This window comes from Rhinolophus hipposideros, assembly GCF_964194185.1.
Source record: "Rhinolophus hipposideros genome assembly, chromosome: 5".
In the NCBI taxonomy this organism is placed as follows: Eukaryota; Metazoa; Chordata; class Mammalia; order Chiroptera; family Rhinolophidae; genus Rhinolophus; species Rhinolophus hipposideros.
In genome coordinates, this window is record NC_138051.1 from 25459901 (window position 1) to 25479634 (window position 19734).

Consider the following 19734-nt stretch of genomic DNA (forward strand, 5'->3'; position numbering starts at 1 on the left):
ACATGTATCTTGTATTTTTCATTTGGCCTTGGCTCGTTATTTTTGATTATTATTTATCTTTTGAGGATATGACACAAAAGGAGAGCAATACTGTCTATCATTTCATTTATTCCCAATATTTTGTGTAGAGAAGTGACATAATCAGATATATGGTTTCCAAAGCTCATGCACATAGCGGTTTGGAGGATGGATTGGCAGGAGCTTCTCTAAGAAAGCATGGAGCAGTTAACAAGCAGCCAAGCTTCTGGCTTCTGCTCTTTCACCAGCCAGGCAGGTTCCAAATTCCATGGACCAATGGGCCCTCTTTAGACACCATTTCACACATAAAAAACTACTTATAGGCAGATATGGTGACATAACTACTGGCTTGATCTTTTCACCATTTTGAGTGTTAAAGGCAGCTGGCTAGGATTAGCTCAGCAGCTGTCTGACCATTTCTTACCTTCCTCTGCTCCTCATGTCACGGTATGGACTGCCCCCAGCTGGTTCTTCTTCCTCTACAGAAGCAAAGAAAGTATTCAACAGGTGAAATAGTGAAAAGAAGAATCAATTGGAGAATAAAAAGGGGATTGAATTTTTGACTACTATACATCATAAAATGTTAAAATTCTTTGCTCTAAGACCTGTCTGTTTCTTACACGGTTGTTGAATGTGCACAGAGGCCCAAGTTTGAGTATTTACTCAATAAAGGTCATCATAAAGTCGATGGTTTCTGTGAAGCAGAATTATGCACTGTCAGTGTGGATTTTTCTGTCACTTTTTTATCTGGGGCAGGTGCTCACCTTGGAAGTCTCTTTGACCATGAGATGTTTCTTAGTAACAGGTGCAGTCCATTATCAGCGAAACTAGATAAGTGCTACTGCATGGTCTGTAGTGCAGAAGCTAGTTTCATGTCTGTGGTGACAGCCTACATATACTTCTTTAGCCTATCTGACTCATTAAGAAACCCTGTAACAGGCCAGAAGACACTCTATCACATTTCAAGGCTAAAGCCAGTTGCCTGGGATGAACTGTTACATCCCAGCCACCCAGGGAATATGGAAGCTATGTGATACTCTAAGTGTCTGTTTGGGCTCTCTTATTTACCAGTGGCAGAAAACCAACCCAAAGAAGTTTATTCAAGAAGGCTTTTTTAGCTCACATACAAAACAGTCCTGGTTCAAGCTTGCCTCTATCCTGAGGGTCAAATAATGTCACTAGGACCTAATCTCTCTTAAACACTTAGCTCTGAGTTCTTTGTACTGGCTCCATTTTTGATAGGAATTCCTTCATTATGCCAAAATGGATGCAATGGTTTCAGCTTAATATCCTCTGAATTCAAGTTCTACAGTCCCAGTAGCTATCTGATTACAATGTGTCAGGCGCCCCTTCCTGAAACAATTACTCTGGCCAACAGAATACATTGCCTAATTCCAGAAACTGGAAAGGAGTTAACAACCATCAAATCAGGAAAGGCTGAAAGTAGCAGAAGAGTAGTTCATGAGGTAAGTCTGGGTGTTCTTTGGAATTCAAAGGGATGCTATATAATAAACGGACACACTTTAAATGACTACTACACTACAAATAGGAAAACTTCTTTCTTGTTTTGTTAGGATTTTAATGCAGTACCAATAACATTCTTTGTGACATAATTTTAATCTATTTCCCTAGGTGGACTTTGGATGAAAATTTACATAAATATTTACATAGAAAATATTTTCCTTGCAGACATATCTATAAATTCAGATATTTATAAAATAAGTATATATTCTTATGACTCATTATGATCCATTAATGTTATTTTGTCAGCTACCTAAGTTCTGGAAGCCTCTGTGTGATCAATACCCACTAAAATGGTCAGCAAAGTGTCTCTCGGTTGGGTTAAAATTTTATGATATTAGGAAACTCTTCCATCAAAATATTTGCCCCCTAACTTTATGACTCATTTATTTATTAATTGAAATTATTTATTGAGCACTGATTTTGTGTCTGACACTACATTAGTTGCCAGGGATATAAGGAACTGCAAAGACTGAAACTCATGAAGTTTAAGCCGAGTGGTAGTATGGCCAGATTTGTGTTTTGAGGATACCATTCTCACTGAAGCACATGAAGGGAGACTAGTTAGGTGGCTATTGTAAAAGTTCAGGTGAGAGATGAATCTCAGCTTAACTTAAGCAGAAACAAATGAAATGGAGTAAAGTCATAAGAAGAGAAAGAAAATTTAAGTATGAATTATGGACAATTGGCCAATTGTTAAAAATTAAGGTTGAGATACAATGGAACATTAATGTTGCTTTCTATATACCGTTGCTTTCTATATAATGTTGCTTACTATATACATAAACTACTGAATGGATGAGAACTTCCAATCAGGATGGCAGAGTAGGTAAATACTGTGCTCACCTCCTCCCAGGACCACCTCAAATTACAGCTAAACTACAGAACAACCATTAGTGAGAATCACCTGAATTCTAGCTGAACAAATGTCCTGTAACTAAGGAAATACAGAATAACCCACCGTGAGGCTGGCAGAAAGGGCAGAAATGTGGAAAGAGCTGCTCCCATAGCCACATGTGGCAGATAAAAAATTAGGAGGGCTATCTCGATTGCGAGCCCCACACCAATCTCCCCAGCCCAGGGTTACAGTGCCAGGAAGAGAAGTTTCCATAACTTTTGGCTATGGAAACCAGTGGAAATTGTGGCTGTGTAAGATGGAGGGCTACTGGAGTCCTAGGAGTTTCTCTTAAAGGGCCTATGAATGACTTGCTCACTGACAGACTCACTCACTCTGAGCTCTAGCACTGGGGTGAGAGCTCGAAAGATACATACAAGGAGGAACTAAACTGTCTGACTTCAGAGCAAGGATTGGAGGAGCAGATTTCTTCTGGACACAGAAGTGCTATTCCTTAGTTGAACCCTCCTCCAACCTAGCCTGCACACACAGGAGGGTGCCTTATCTGAGTCTCCATCAACCTGGCTAACATTGTTCGTCCCACCCTTATGATTCATGACCCTACCCCAACCAATTTGTAGGCCCACTCAAGCTGCTTCCAGTAGTTTTTCTATATGAACAGCCTGTGTTGGATCATGCGTCAAACTTTCCTAAAATATCTCAAAGGTTCACAAAACTCAACAAGCAGCATCTAACCTCAGTGTGCCCTGTACTTCTTGCTAAGCATCCCCAAGCCTTGCACTAGCAGCAGCCAGGCTCAGTTTGCAATTTAGCCTCTTGCAGGCACTTCCAAGCCCAGCACAACTGATAACCATTTGTAGATAACTTTCTAGCTCATTCCAAGTGGCCCTGGGCAAGGCACAGGCAGCAGCTGACCTGGGAATGCACCACAACCCCTCCCAAGAGGCTCCAAAACAAACACACCCAGTGGTCGGCTTCAGATCATACAACAGCACCACCCAACTACCTCCACAAATGACACACCCAAAGGGCGTGATAGGCACCAAAATGTCAGCCCCTGTACAACAGCTCCTCTACTGTAGTCATGGCAAATTCTCACAACCATTGAGCCCCAGGGTCAATCCCTCCCATTGACTTGCCAAGAGCAATCAAGGCTCAACTACAATAGGAGGGCACACATAATCTACATAAGGGAAATACCTGGAACACCCAACTCAGGTGCACAGAGAGATTGTGCCACTGGGCCTCACAGTACACCTACTACATAAGGCCATTCTACCAAGACCAGGAGACATAGAAATTCTATCTGACACATAGAAACAGACACAGGAGGCAGCCAAAATGAGGAGATGAAGAAACATGTCCCAAATGAAGAACAGAACAAAGCTCCAGAAAAAAAGAAAAAAAAAAAAATGGAGACAAGCAATCTACCAGATGCAGAAGTCAAAACACTTGTTATAAGGATGCTCAGTGACCTCAGTGAGAACTTCAAGAAGGAGATAGGAAACATAAAAACGGGGACAGAAAACATTAAAAAGAACTGGTCAAAAATGAAGAATACAATAACTGAAGTGAAGACTATGTTGGAGGGAATCAACAGTTGTTTAGATGAAGCAGAGGAATGAATCAAGGATTTGGATGATAAGGTAACATAAAACACTCAATCAGAACACAAAAAGGAAAAACAAAAAAGATACAAGAATATGAGGACAGTTTAAGGGGCCTCTGGGACAACATCAAGCATACCAACATTTGTATCATAGGGGTACCAGAAGGACAAATGAGAAAGAAAAGAATTTAAGAACTATTTGAAGAAATGATGACAGAAAATGTTCCTAACCTGGTGAAAGAAGCAGACATACAAGCCCAGGAAGTGCAGAGTCCCACACAAGATGAACCCAAAGAGGCCCACACCAAGACACATCATAGCTGAAATGCCAAAGGTTACAGACAAAGAGAAAACAAAAAATTTTAAGATTATTATTATTTGTTTAAATTTTTATTGGGGAATATTTTTCTAGTATGTTTTTCCAGGACCCAACAGCTCCATGTCAAGTTGTTGTTTTTAATCTAGTCCTGGGTGGGGGGTGCAGCTCAGCTCCAAGTCAAGTCGTTGTTTTCAATATAGTTGTGGAGGTCACAGCTCAGTGGCCTATTTGGAAATCGAACTGGTGACCTTGGTGTTATGAGCACTGTGTTCTAACCACTGAGAAAACCAGCCATCCCCAAAGAGAGAATCTTAAAAGCACCCAGAGAAAGGCAGTCAATTACTTACAAGTGAGCTTCCATAAGACTGTCAGTGGATTTTTCTATAGAAACTCTGCCGGCCAGAAAGGATTGGCATGAAATATTCAGTGATGAAAAGCAAGGACCTGCGACCAAGATTACTCTACCCAGCAAAGCTATCATTTAAGACAGATAAAGAGCTTCCCAGACAAGAAAAAGCTTAAGGAGTTCATCACTATCAAACCAGCGTTACAAGAAATGTTAAAGAGAATTCTTCAAGAAAAAGAAAATAAAAAAACATAAATATGAATAAGAAAATTGCAATAACAACATATCTATTTATAATCACTTTAAATGTAAGTGGGTTCAAGGCTCTAATCAAAAGACAATGGGTTGCTGAATGGAGAAAAAAATAAAATCTTTACATATGCTGTCTATAAGAGACTCACTTCAGATCAAAAGACATACATATAGTGAAAATAAAGAAATGGAACAATATATTTCATGAAAATGGAACTAATGAAAAAAAAAGCTGTAGTAGCAACACAGTTTAAGACAAAATAGACTTCAAAACAAAGGGTATAATTGGAGACAAAGAAGGGCCCAGCAATTCCACTTCTGGGTTTTTATCTAAAGGAATCCAAAACACTAATTCAAAAAGACATATGCATCTGTATGTTCATTGTAGCATTACTTCTAATAGCCAAAATATGGAAGCAACCTAAGTGTCCACCAATAGATGAATGCATAAAGAAGAGGTCCATATATACAATAGAACATTATTCAGCCACAAAAAATAATAAAATCTTGCCATCTGCAGCAACATGGATGGACCTAGAGGGGGTTATATTGAGTGAAATAAGTGATTTCACTTATATGTGGACTCTAAAAAAACAAGACTAGCAAACAAAACAGGAACAAACTTGGATACAGAGAACATTTTGATAGTTACTAGATGGGCAGGGGGTGAAAATACAGATGAAGAGGAGGAAGGGATTCAGAGGTACAAATTTGTAGTTACAAAATAGTCAATGGGGATGTAAATTATAGCATAAAGAATATTGTAATAACTATATGGTGCAGATGGGTACTAGATTCATTGGGGTGATCACCTCATAAGTTATATAAATGTCTAATCACTATGTTGTACACATGAAACTAATATAATGTTGTATGTCAAGTATAATTGAAAAACAATGAATTATTATTTTAAAAACTGAATGGATGACTCCCATTCTCTCTAATAAGAAACACTGAAAGAGGACCAGGTTTGAAAGATGCTGAAAATATATATTTTTCTACCTCTCTTATGACCCTAATAGTATATCTTGCATTGTACTTAGTTCTGGTTCTCTATTATCCCCATTCACAATATGATTGCTCTATTCAGTGAGAAATCAAGTCTTAAGAGTTCCATCTTTACCCTAGAGCCATCGTCAGTACGTTCTCAGTTAATGTCATCAAAAATGATGTTGGTCAAAGACCTGCTGTACTTATTAATTGTGCTTGACTCATTTTTATGGACTGACTAAATAAATGAATAAGCAAATAAACAGCCATATATTCCAGTGCCTATAAATACACTATCACAGTATATTCCTTTCCATTTACCATTATCTTCTGTAGGAATCCTATTTAAAAGTCAAAATTCTGAAACTTTTTAATAATAACAACCCTCAAATATGGGCAGATTTATGAACATCAGCAATAATTTATCCCCCTTTCAGAGGAAATTTTTGGTTTATCCCCACTTTATTAAGATATAATTGACATATATCACTGTATAAATGTAAGGTGTACAGCACAATGGTTGGATTTACATACACTGTGAAATGATTACGGCAATAAGTTTAGTTAGCATCCATTATCTCATATAAATAATGAAGTTTTTAATAAAAAACGGGGGGACAAGGAAATTATATTGATAAATATAATGAACAGAGAGGCAACCACGTGCATCTTTTCTCTTGCATAAATGTAGGGAAGGCTAGGCCAGAAAGGCCAGTTTCAGTACTTAATGTCCTTTCTCTTCCCCATCCCCAGCATGAGGAGTCACATTAAATGAGAAATACTGAACAATAAGACTAAAAAAGCAGGCATGAGAATGATAAATAAGGACCAATATTCTCCATGTTAAGTTATTTAGATTTTATCTGGAAAATGGTCATTTGAAAACCTTAGTTCTCTTTACCACTGAACTCCCACAATACATATATTCTAAGCTTTCATTTGACTATAGAAATGCCTTATAATTGTCCATCTATTATAACATTAGTTTGCAAATTATCTCTTCTTCTGCTATTTAACTTTTCAAACATTTGTCATATTTGAAACTAATCTAAACTTTTGAGTCCCAAAACTACCTTGATTTTCTCTGTAGTCTGATCTCATCCCTTACAGTGTCTTGATTATAGTAGGCATTTGTTTGGTTGCGAGGCTTCCCAATAGCTAATATATTAATTTATCAGGCGGTTCCTATTCTTTCAATGGTAAATATTTAGCCTTTAGAATGTGCATAAAGAACATATTGTCTCCGACAGTGTTGCTCCCACCATTTGTACTTTACTCTAATATTCTTCCTGGGTTGAAGTTATTTCTAATCAAAAATAATTTCAACTCAATAATAAATCTCCCACACATCTGTAGAGGGAATGGCTCCTCAAGCACACCCTCAGGGTTATTTTTTAATCTTCTGATCTTGTAATCACTAGAGCTCAAATAGTTCCCAAGTTACTCTATAACCTTTAGACAAGCATTGATTTATTTTCTGAGTTTCATCTTGCCAGACCTCTCATTTTAAAAATTGCTTCAAAAATGAGGTCTACATTACTTTAACACTGGCTCTTTCCTTGATACATGTCCTGCTGTTAATGAATACATGTCAGAAACATCGGAGACATATACAGGGCACTTTCTATGCTAATCATTAAATGGTCCCTGATATGTTTTTCCTCTCAAAATTACCTTGGGTAAAATAGCATTCTAGTCTTGGGATAAAGGAATTACAACATTGTCTAATGGAATTTCCAAATGGCCCAGTGTTTCTCAGTCTTGGTTCATGCATAATAATATGCGTGGTGCACCTTTTCCCCAGAGATTCTGAATGTAATTGGCCTTGAGTGCTAGGCCTGAGAAGCATGCTGCACAAGTCAATAAAAGAATTAGTTTTTGTTGTTGTTTTTTCAAAAACAAGAATCTGAAGACCTAGGTTCAAGTCCTTTACAAGTCTGCCAGCAATTACCTTGGGCAAGTCATTTCATCTTTCCAAGTCTCGGAATTTTTACCTGTAAAATAAAAAGTTAAATTAGATGATTTAATCCTTTACCAGGACAACAACTTTTATCTATGAAATTCCAGACACATTAAGTTCCAGATCAGATATAATCGCTATGAACCAGTCCCTGACCCAGGTTCATGGATTTTTAAGAAGTTGCTACCATAACCAGCAGTGCATTTTCATTTACAATTAAATTCTTACTAAAATAAATGCTTAATTCAACAAAAATTTTATTAACTCCTATTCCAAACACACTTTCTTTCACCTTTCTGCTTATAGTTAATTGCTTAATTAAGTAATTAAATTGTTATATTCCTCTGAAGAATTTTTGTAGATGGAGGTCAGGGTTAGGTTCTTACATTTTAATCACCCTATAGTCTCACCATATTTGGGTAGAATGAAGCAGATCACAACAAGCTTTAATTTAGTTGCAGAAATGAATAGTAAGGCAAAAACCGTGGCCCAGGAGATAGGAGGTTAGGGAAGTGGGTCAATAATGTTTAGGGCAATATGAGCAACTACATGAGCATGTCTGGTATTAGTCCAAGAGAAACTGCAAGTCTGATTATTCAAATCTTGAAAGTCAGGTCACTGGTGCCTTAATGGTCCATCACCGAAGATGATATCCTGCCCAAGACCTGATTGCCCAGATCTGGTGGGCCTTCTGCATACATATTACTTATCATGTCTCTTTATATGCATTCACAAAAGGAACAGAATCATTCACATTCCCATCCCACTTTTCAAGAACTTTACTATCACTTTATCTTAGAGCTCATCTCTTAATCTTGATAGTCTTCCCAGAAATCACTCTACTCTCTCTCATGTTTTAACATCATCCAAAATAAGCAATGTTTTACCTTTCTCTTTCATTTGCCCTTCTCTGTATTTCTCCAAGTGGATAATGTGGACCTCTGAAGTATATTGCATAAAACCTTCCAAAAGTCCTAATTTATAAATTATGAAGAGGGTTGTATATATGTACAGATATTTGGACACTTGGTTTGTATCGGTTGCCTTTTATGAGCCTCAGTAACCCTCCGCCACCCCGTCTTCCTTTATTATTTAACTCTTTGGATTCAGGTTAGGCTCTGAGTGTAATTTAGAGTACAAGAAAATTAGCAATTTGGGGCGATTTTATATTGCATTCACTCTGCAGAGCAGACTGAATATATTTTTAGGCACTGCATGTTTATAACCTAATTTTCCCTCATTACTTTACAGAGGTGACCTTGTTCTAATACCTTCGGCACTTGATGTTATAAAAGTGAAATTCTTTTCAAACCTGCTCTGTTAATGTGTTCCTACTCAGAAACAAATGCAAGATAACATTAACATTCCTTCCACAAAATACCTGCTAATTTGCTTGCAGTGAAGATAGAAAGCTTTTCATTACATATCACAAACTTCATTTATGTAGAATGAGTCACCAGGCTTGCTGAAAAGCCAATGAGCATCTAATCTCTAATGCTGCCTTCAGCTCTAACATCAATCCTCCTAGTTCAACTCATCTTTTATCAGCTATTCAGTCTTCTTTTTTTTTTTTAAATTTCTATCTTGTTACAAAATTGTGTTGTTCATCTGTCAAAACAGCTTTGATTTATGTTTTTTTAATATTATAGCTTCAGAGAAGAAAACACACACACACACACACACACACACAAACACACACAGAGGAATATGCTATTTTCTTATTAAGGTCAGAATGAAATCTATGCAACAGAAAATGAACAACTTGGTTTCAAACAAATGATGACATTATCAAGTTCATAAAAGATGCATTCCTGATTTTAAATTCTGCTTGATATGTGTCCCTCCATGTTAAGTTCTTCTTGAAAATGATCTGCAGAGACCTGTACAGATTTATATACCATTTCCTTGCAGAAGTGGAAAATAAAAAGAATGAAGCTTACAATGTCTTGTGTTTTTTTTTTTTAAAAACCATATTAAGACGATGGCATTTCAATTATGGTTATTCTATTAAAGTCATATGCTTACGGCATGCAATTATTGATGGGGTCCTCTGTTAGTCTCTCAGAACATTCCGGAAGGTTAACTGTGGAGAGATACTTTGTGTCAATTTTTTATTATTTCCTTAGGAGGGAAAAAATGTATTTGTATGTATGCATCATACTTAACTATAAATTGTCATTAAACATTTAATGGATATTCTTATTTATCAGATATAATGTTCCTCAAGAGTTTTAGGGACTCAGAAAACCTCACTAAGAATGAAGTGTTTTGCACAGGCAGAATTAGGTAGCAAGTTAAATTGCATTTAATAATCTTGAAGGTGAAAAGTCAATAAAAATAAGGCAAACGACATGTGTAAAAGATTGGAGATATCCTATCACTTTGTCTTGTTGGCAATTATGCAAAATTAAGAAGGTTATTCTTCTTTTCTTTCCTTTCATTTCTTTAAACGACAAAGGCATTTTATCCTTCCCAACAGGCTAACACACAGGCATTTCCTTGCTGTAAGCAGCAGAGCCTGGGGTCATTATACCCAATTTGTTATACCCTAGGCCCTAATAGCTTCCTGATGAAAAACACCAGGTTAAATGGAGCTCTAGAGATTCTTCTTCCTAGAATGAAGGTTAGTCTTATTTGTCTTCAGAAAAAGCACACACCTCTCTATAGTGTGACTTTTCTGTGTGATGAAAATGGAAATGAAGACAAAATAAAACAGATAGTCACTAGTTGGTTCCACCAAGTGACATTTAAGTCACCAACACCAACAATCTTGCAATTCTAATCCAGACATTCTCCAGAAGGTTCACGCCTCAAATTATGCCTTCTTTAGTTCAGAATTCATGGCTGTGTAAACACAAAGTTTATATGCAAATAAAATCCTTAACATAAAGGGATCCTGCTTCTTAAGTGTCAGCTTGAGTAAGAGTATCGAAACTATCTTCTCAGTTTTTCCAAATCTGTGTTCTCTCGTAACACCCCATTACCTCAACGTTAAATTATTTATTTCTTCAGCATCACCAAATGATTAGCTAGAACTGAATAAAATTTCTGGATCCTCAATGTTCTTGGTTACTCATTTATTTACATCAGATATTTTTATGCCTAAAATAATACATCAGTACACTAGATGCAGACAAAAATAGGATTTATTCTGAAACAATCTACAAACAATTTTTGTGTTGAGGATTTTGCTATACCTTTCTTTGTCAAACAACTTTCCTTCTTTCTGGGAAATTTTTAACCCTAGAAAATTTACATTAAAATTTCCATAATAATGGTATGCAACTCATATCGCTACATATTTTTCAATGTATTTATAAACATGCATTTTATGATCCCTGTAACAATACTATAAAGAAGATTAGATATGTAGTCAACTAGCACATTGTCAGTAGTGGAGTAAATTGGAAGAATTTTAGTTGGTAATTCAGAGGATCTGAGTTCTGTACCTTCAACAATTTAAAACTTATAAATTGTTCATTTCTGGAATTTTCCATTTAATATTTTCAGATCGTGGTTGAGCGCTGGTAACTGAAATCATGGGAAGCAAAACCACAGCTAAGAGGGGACTGTTGTACATAACTGTATGGTAGAAGTTTCAAGAAACCCATAAAAGTAAACTCAGTGCATGTTCTTAAGTACAGAGTCCAGTTGGAAAGACAATAGCAATACAGAATAGCAGTGAGTAAATGTCATAAAGTGGTAGAAATGAGGACATAATTTGAAAAGTATAAATTATACATAGAACTATTATCCACTATAATCCACTCAAGGATTCATAGAGTATTTGATGATGAGAGACAAGACTATTTGACAAAGGGAGAAAAATGAGGATGGGAATGTGAAGTGTGAAGAGGTACAAAGATTACAAGGCCCAAAGGCTAGTGTAAAACAAAGGGGAAGTAAAATGCAGTTAATGAGAAGATTCTTATCTCCACTTCCCACTGCAACTAGGAAATTTCAATGTTTATCTTTTGGGACTGCCAGGATATATTTCCTTTGCATAAAGATGTAAAGCTTTTTTCAAATAATTTGACAACCGCTATAGCAATCAACAGGGAACCAGTAAACAGATTTAAGCTTGGATAGTCCATGAGTACTTTGAAGGAATGTAAAAGATAGAACAGAGAGATCAACTGTCATAGCCCAAGTTTAAAGTTAATGGGGGAAGAAGTTTCACAGGCAAACATGATAGATTTAAAAAAGAAAAGAGAAAAACTGATAGGACTTGATCATAATTAGATAAAGAGAGGGAGATGTGACCCTAAAATACCTGGCTTGAAGAACAAGGTGGGTAGTGCTGCCATTATTCACTAGCTAGCATCACTGGTTTGAATAGATTAACTAACTTAATCCTCATAACAATGCTACCAGTGGCTTAATTCCAAGTATCATAATTCCAGTTTGATCAGTGAAAAAGCTGAAGGTGAAAGAAGCAAATTAACTTGCCAAGGTCACTTGGCTAGCAATTGGTAGGGGCGGGATTCAAATTCAGACAGTGTGGCTCTGGATTCATGTTCTCAGCCACTCTGCAGTAGAGGATGGAGTACTTTTAGAGAAGGAGAGCAACTTTCATTTTGAACACTTTTATTTTGAACACATGAGATCAGAGGCAAACGAAAGAGAGTAGCTCTGTGGTACATTTTGCTATTATTATGCAGAGATCTCAGAACATCGCTGTGTGTAGAGCAAGGTTGACTCTGACAAATGACATATCTAGATACTGTTGTATTATTGTTTGAGTCAATAGGACATCTTGACTTTTGCAGAATGTGCTGAGAACTGTAACATTATCTCATTATCACTAAACTATAGCAATTCATAAAGGAATTAGAGAGAATTACTTCCCTAGGGACAGTCATGCCATATGGCTGTTATAAAAATAAAGTTTCAAACCATGTTCAACTCTAAGCAGTGTTGTTGAAATCTCTTTGTATCACACTAAGTATAATTCCTAAGGGGTCAACTGAACACTAAATAAACCCTTGTAACAATGAATTATCTGATTATACATTATTTGGCCTTTATAAATTAAAAAAATACTTCAACAATTGTATTTCATTTTTTAAAATATAGGTGGATTACCCCTTAAGGTTTAGTTACTGAACTAGCACTGATAATAAGTAAAATAACATATTAGTTTCAATTTAGGTATGGAATTTCTGACATATAATTAGAAACCTGCAAACTCATATGTAGTGGAGAGAAGCCTCATTACCAACAGGTAGTTGACAAAATGCTTTACCACATGCATATTACCTGTTAAATTTAGGTCAAGATTAAAAAAAATATTTTTCCTGGGGTGCTTAAAACTCAAAAACCCAAACTTCTAAGACTCCCTTACCCTAGTTTCACTTTATATTTTTTATGATTTGGAGAAATTTTCCTTCATAGAAGCCTTTAGAACTCTTGCAAAACTTTTTTTCCCCATCCCTTTGCTGTTTGGAATTCCACTTCTGACTTACAACTACATGAAAGCCTTAAGATAACCACAACAAAACAAAAGTGTGGGATCAAATTGAATCTGACCTTCTGGCAGGCAGAATGAAACAAAATCTATCTTTTAAATCCCTCCAGTATTTGGTGAATCTTCTAATTCTAAAGAGCTGACTCTTATTGATTCTTTTTGTGTTATAAAAGAAATATCATATCTGAAGGACTTTTTTACAAAAGTTTTGAGATTCTCAGTTACTTTGTTGAGAAGAATTCTAATGTTGAATAAAGTATCAATAATAAGTACCAAAAAGAAGGACCTTGACCATTTGGAGAAAAGCATGAAGAGGAATCTTTCATTTTCTTTGAGTTTCACTTTGAAGCAACTTGAGGCTTTCTGAGATATACTACATTTCGTTTTATAATCGGAGTATATGTTATAAACAGATTGAGGGAATTCTAAAATATTAAGAATATACTGAAATTAATTAACTCAAACGTAAATTGATATGAACACATTAGAATGTGTATACATATTCATATATACATACCGGGGGTGCAAAAAAATGTTTACACATGACTTGTATTCATCTTTTGTTATCAGTATATATTGAGTATTAAAATTTTAACAGTTTTTTTTTTTTTCCTTTCTTAAAATGTGTATACATTTTTTTGGTACCCTCTGTATATAAGCTTGCTTTTCTTACGATACATTAATTTGTTTTAAGTTTAAATTTTCAAGCATATGTATAAGTACATTCAGTATGCACATATTCTTTATGATTTGCCAACATTTCAGCATTTTCCAACACAGGTAAACTATGGTTTTCTGAGTTTGAAGTCTCAGCTGCCATTTACTCTGGAAGTTAGAGAATTGTTTGGGGAGCTCTTAGGTCACTCTGCTCCATCTGGGTCACTGAGCTCAGATCCAGGCAGAACAGCATGTTGCTCATCTCCCAGTGGACTTCTTTTTTAGTGCATGGTGCTTTTAATATTCACTGTTTCCCTAGGGTCTAACCAGGTTACAGTCAAAGTCCGGCTCAGCATAACGGCCAGATTTCTGACACGCTTGAGGATACCGTGGGCTATATTAATGTTCAAAATTTGTGTAAACTAATGAATCATATGTAGATCAAGGGAATAAGTCCTGGAACTTCACAATTAAAAAAAAAAAGATTTCTATAGATACATCCTTTAAGTAAACCATAAAATAATTTGAGATAATTCAAGTGACTTAATTATTAGAATGTGGTTGTTTTCCAGTCTTATCTACAAGGTTGACGCATGGTAAGGATCTCAAGGGCAGTGCAATAAGGAATCTATAATATATTCACATAATGTCTAGCGAAATGTTGTTTAATATAAGTCAACTGAAATATACAATGTCTTTATAAATTTTCTCCTAAACACTGGCATTTTCACTAAGCCTAGAAATATTTCCAAAGTTATTAGTTACACCAAAAACATAGCTAGTTTTAAAATAGCTAAGATCTATAGAAAAAATAGAAATGTCCCTGTTGATTGCAATTCTTCAACAATAATACATTTTTAAATCCCTTATTCAAAAACTTAAATAACAAAAAAGCATTGGGAGGAGGGTAACGTTAAGATATTTGTTTTAGATGTGATGGAACGCAAAATGTCATGAACAACAGTAAGTATATGAGTTATTTGGATTACAACATGTCATGACAATTCTTGGAGAGATGCTAAGAAATCAGAAATTTCAATTTTCTGCCTTAGTCTATACCTAAATAGACTAAGGAGAAATTCTGTTTTCTTAGGAGAGACTTATGTAACAACTGTTAAGGCCTGTATGCAATAAGAAAAACAGAAATCCATTTGGTTCTTTTATACAGAAGAAATTTAACTTAGAGAATTAATTAAGCAAATGATAAAAAAGTGAAGTACCCAAACTGAGTACCATAAAGCACAACACATATTAGCAATAGCAAGAAGACACCAACTACCCCTAGGACAAAAGGGACAGGGGAGGGAGTGGTGCAACCAGAGCAAGAAGGTAGCATTGTTTAATGGGCATTAGAATCTACTCCTCTGCCAGCAGGAGCAGGAACCATGGAACAATGGCTTTCCATCAGAAGCTACAACCAATATAGACACAGAGTCACTGCCAGAAATACTACTGTAGGCAGAACAAGAGAGGAAGAAATACCCTGATTTATCTCCTTATTATACCCACCGATGCCTACAGTTTGTTGAATGTAACCAGAAGTCAACAAACACAAAAATCTGTGATACAAAGAAAAGCGAGGGAATTCGAGAAATAGAATAGAAACCAAACAGGCAATTGACCAGCAGAGAAATGGTGAGAAATGAAAATTTCAACTCCCTAAATAACTGCATATCCAATCTCTTACCTGTTCCAATGCATTCATAGCCAGTAGTGGTTCTGAAAAATGTCTGTGCTATGTCAAAACAAAGTCCTTTATTTATAGTCTGATCACATTTTCTAATGTTCAGTGATCTAGTCACCGTCCTTTTTACAGTATCTCCTCAGTTGCGAAGTCCTCAGGTGACCTTAATTATTATTTTATTTGATTGGCTATAGATGCTTAATATTCCTGGTTTACCTTCAAGAATGAACAAAAAGACTGATATTGAGATGCCATGTCAGAAACCTACAGAACTTACAGTTCTACCCTCCTTTAAGTATTTCTCAAGTGCTCTGTCTATAGACTTTCATGTTTCTCCTTAATGTGGAGGAGTAAAGAATATTTAGTTAATCAAAGCTACTCTCATGTAGTAGCTTCAAATCATAAAATCCAATCCATATCCATTCTGCTTAGAACACTGCCTTCTATTTTACATAAATATTTCCAGTATTCCAATTGTCTACCTCTGAAATCATATTGAAAGACTTATCATCTCCTTTCCTGGGAGGTAATATCAAATCTTACTCGTATAAAAATACCATTGACTTTCAGTCTCTTTTCTGTTCTAAATATTCTTCTAATTCTATATGTCTAATTCATTAAGAATATGTTTTGATTTTTTTCCTGCTTTGACTTATGGTCTTAAGATAGTTTTTAGTACTGACAATGTGGTTGTTTTCAGCCAAGCGAAATCCAATTAATTTTTCAAGTAAAAATTTAAGGCGCATTATATCAAAGCTTTTACTCCAGTTAAAAACACAATTCAGGAATGGAAAACAGCTGTGGGCCTTTCTCTCCTGTTTCTTTAATTCTATCTAAAGTTTTGTTGTTTCTTCTTATACTAGTATGGTTTCTATAGAATTTAGTGTTTGTTGCTGTTTTATTTGGGAATTGGAATGGTGTTTTCTGTATCAGTCAGGGATCTCCAAACAGAACCAATATGTTGTATGTATATGTGTGTGTGTATGTGTGCACGTGTGCGTGTGTGCGTGCATGTGTGTGTGTGTTTAAGAAATTGGCCCATGAGATTGTGGGGGCTGGCAAACTTGAAATTTTTAGGGTAGACCCACAGGCTAGAAATTCCGGTAAGAGTTATTTCAGTCTTGAGTCGGAAGGCAGAATTCCTTCCTCTTTGGGGGACCTCAGTCTTTTCCCTTAATTCCTTCAACTGACTGGATGAGGCCTACCCACGTTATGGAGGGTAATCTACTTTATTCAGAGTCTGCTAATTTAAATGTGAATTACGTCTAAATAATGAGTAAACAGGAACATCTAGACTGGTCTTTGACCAAACAACTGTACAACATAACCTAATCAAGTTGATACATATTTGTTTACTTAACCATCACATTTTCCTTCGTCACAAATTCCTTCTTTGTCATTTCAAATAAACAGAAAACTATTTCATTTGAATTGTATTGCATCATCATCTATTATAAAAATTATAATGATATGAAATATGTTGGGAAATGTGCATTCTGAATGAATGACTATCATTTCTAAAATATTGTTTAAGTATATTAAATACTACTCAACTTTAAGTAAATGCATCAAAATGAAAAATAACTACCAATATTTCTAAAGCTGAAAATCTCACAAAACTCCTGTAAGAGAGGTAAATTAACTTATATTTATTACAAAAAGCACTCAAAGGCTAACTTAAATTTGTAAAAAAAAAAAAAAAAAGAAAAGTTTTCTTAATGCTGAATATTTCTTCTATAATCTTCTTTGCATTATTTTAATTTTTCATATGTTTTACAAAAGCAAATTTCAGTAGCTTTATAGGAAGTCTCAATTTTGAATATGAAGTTAAATAATTCTTTTTGGAAAACACATATTTTAGTAAGTTTAAAAGCAAATGTCTGTACTTTAATTATTATTATTTTAAATCTTGTTAAGCATTACTTTAGTGAATGTTTCCCAAGTACTTTATGCAGTATTCTAGTTTGAAAAATATTTTTTATTTTTTATATAAATACTGCTTTATCACTTTTCACAAATATACTTATAAAAAGTAGTCATAAAATTAATGTTCCTAATTTCTTAATCATATTATAGTTTTTATTAATTAAATACTATTTTTCATATATTTAATTAACTTTTTTAATCATACAATTTCTGCAGGTGAGACTGGAAATAAAACACTTCTCCCTTAATTCTTTTGTTCAATGTTATTCTAATTGGTCTTCCTGATATTTTTCATATTCTTCTTTCAAAAATCCAGCTGTCACAGAATTTAAGAAGTTAGAGGTTCTTAATTTTTTCTTTCTCCTACTAGTAGGATGGATGGTCTACAAATTTGAACTCCATAGAAAATATGTTTGTTCTTCCTTTTTGTATCGTAAAACTTAAGAAATATTTAGATTATCAAATCACATGCTACTTTTTAAATAATAGTAAGTTTCCAAGTTAGAATTAAACAGCCATGGATTTCCTTTTACAAAGTCATGTTCAACTTGCATAGAAGAAAAATATGGATTATTAATAGTTCCTTTTCTGAAGATAATGCTTTTCTATATATAATTTAAAGATTTTTCATAAACATAGTGTCATTAATCTTTGCAATGTCTCCTAAGGTAATTTTGTATGCATGATTTCCATTTTCAGATTATAAACTAACCTGAGGAAATTGAGTGTCATGGGATTCATTTTGTTTCTCATGCCACAGCTATGACCCACAAAGACTTCAAATTTATTATAGGCTTAGAATTTATTTCATCTCTCTTCTATTTTATTCCTGTAAAGTCCAAAGAGTATGCAATCTAGTGTGACTGAAGAAAAAAAAAAGGTTTTAAAGTCAGAAAGCCAGGCTTTGAGACATAGCTGCCCCATTAGGCAAATTATTTAACCTCTCCAAGTTAATAATCTGCCAAACACCTTGTCTCTCCACAACATTGTGTTGCTGAGGCTCCAAATGAAAGAAATATGTAAATGTGTTTTGTAAACTGGAACTTCCATATAAATGTTAGTTGTTATGTTATGCTTATATCCCTACTTGACACTTTATTTGAAGCAAAGATTGAATGTTATCAATGTTGGCATACTTCAAGCCATAGTACATGTAGTATATCAGTTATGTTCAACAATCACTTACTGAATACATTAATGAATCAATGCTGTTGAACATTTACTGTGTGTCAGGCTCTGTCCTAGACCTGGTATTGATAAGAGGCATTTTAAAATCTCATCAGGCAGGCCTGAAGTAGCTAAATTTCTGAAGAAAGTAAGAATGCAAGCTTGTTTCCTCAAAAAATTAAGAAATAGAACTACTATATGACCCAGAAATTCCACTTCTGGGTAGATACCCAGAGGAAATGAAAACAGGACAATGAAAGATACATGCAGGCCCATGTCATTGAAGCATTACTCACAATAGCCAAGATATGTAAACAACCTAATATCCATCAATGAGTAAATGGATAAAGAAGATGTGATATATATCATATATGTGTGATATATATCATATATATCAGATATATATTTTATGTATACATCATATACATGTATGATATATAATGGAATATTATTGAGCCATGAGAAAGAAGAACATCCTGCCATTTGTGACAACATGGGTTGACTTTGAGGATGTTATGCCATTAAGTGAGATAAGTCAGATAGAGAAAGACAAATACTATACAATAACACTTATATGTGGAATCTATAAAAGCCACATTTGTAAAAACAGAGAGTGAAATGGTTACCAGGAGCTAGGACGTGGGGGTTAGGAGACATGTTGTTCAAGGGTACAAAGCTGCAATGAGTAGGAAATAATTCCTACAGATCTAATACACAGTATAATGAATATAGATATTAATATTGTAGTATAATCACCAAACTTGCTAAGAGACTAGATCTTTATTATCCAACCACCAGATTTAAGTGACAATTATGTGAAATAACAGAAGTGCTAATTACCACTACAATGACAATCATATTATAAATATATAAATGTATCAAATCAACATGTTGTATGCTTTAAATGTACATGTTATACGTCAAATATACTTTAATTAAATTTTTTTTTATAAATTGAATAT

General features: G+C 34.9%; 1 long non-coding RNA gene across 1 annotated transcript in view; it reads right to left on the minus strand.

The window, feature by feature from the left end:
- Positions 1-465: 465 nt before the first annotated feature.
- LOC308497362 overlaps positions 466-19734 on the minus strand; it is a 269855-nt gene continuing 250586 nt past the window's right edge. The window contains exons 2-3 of the long non-coding RNA XR_013993313.1: positions 7863-7905; positions 466-497 (exon numbers count right to left, since the gene is read on the minus strand). This is a non-coding gene — a long non-coding RNA (uncharacterized lncRNA). The remainder of the gene's footprint in view (positions 498-7862; positions 7906-19734) is intronic.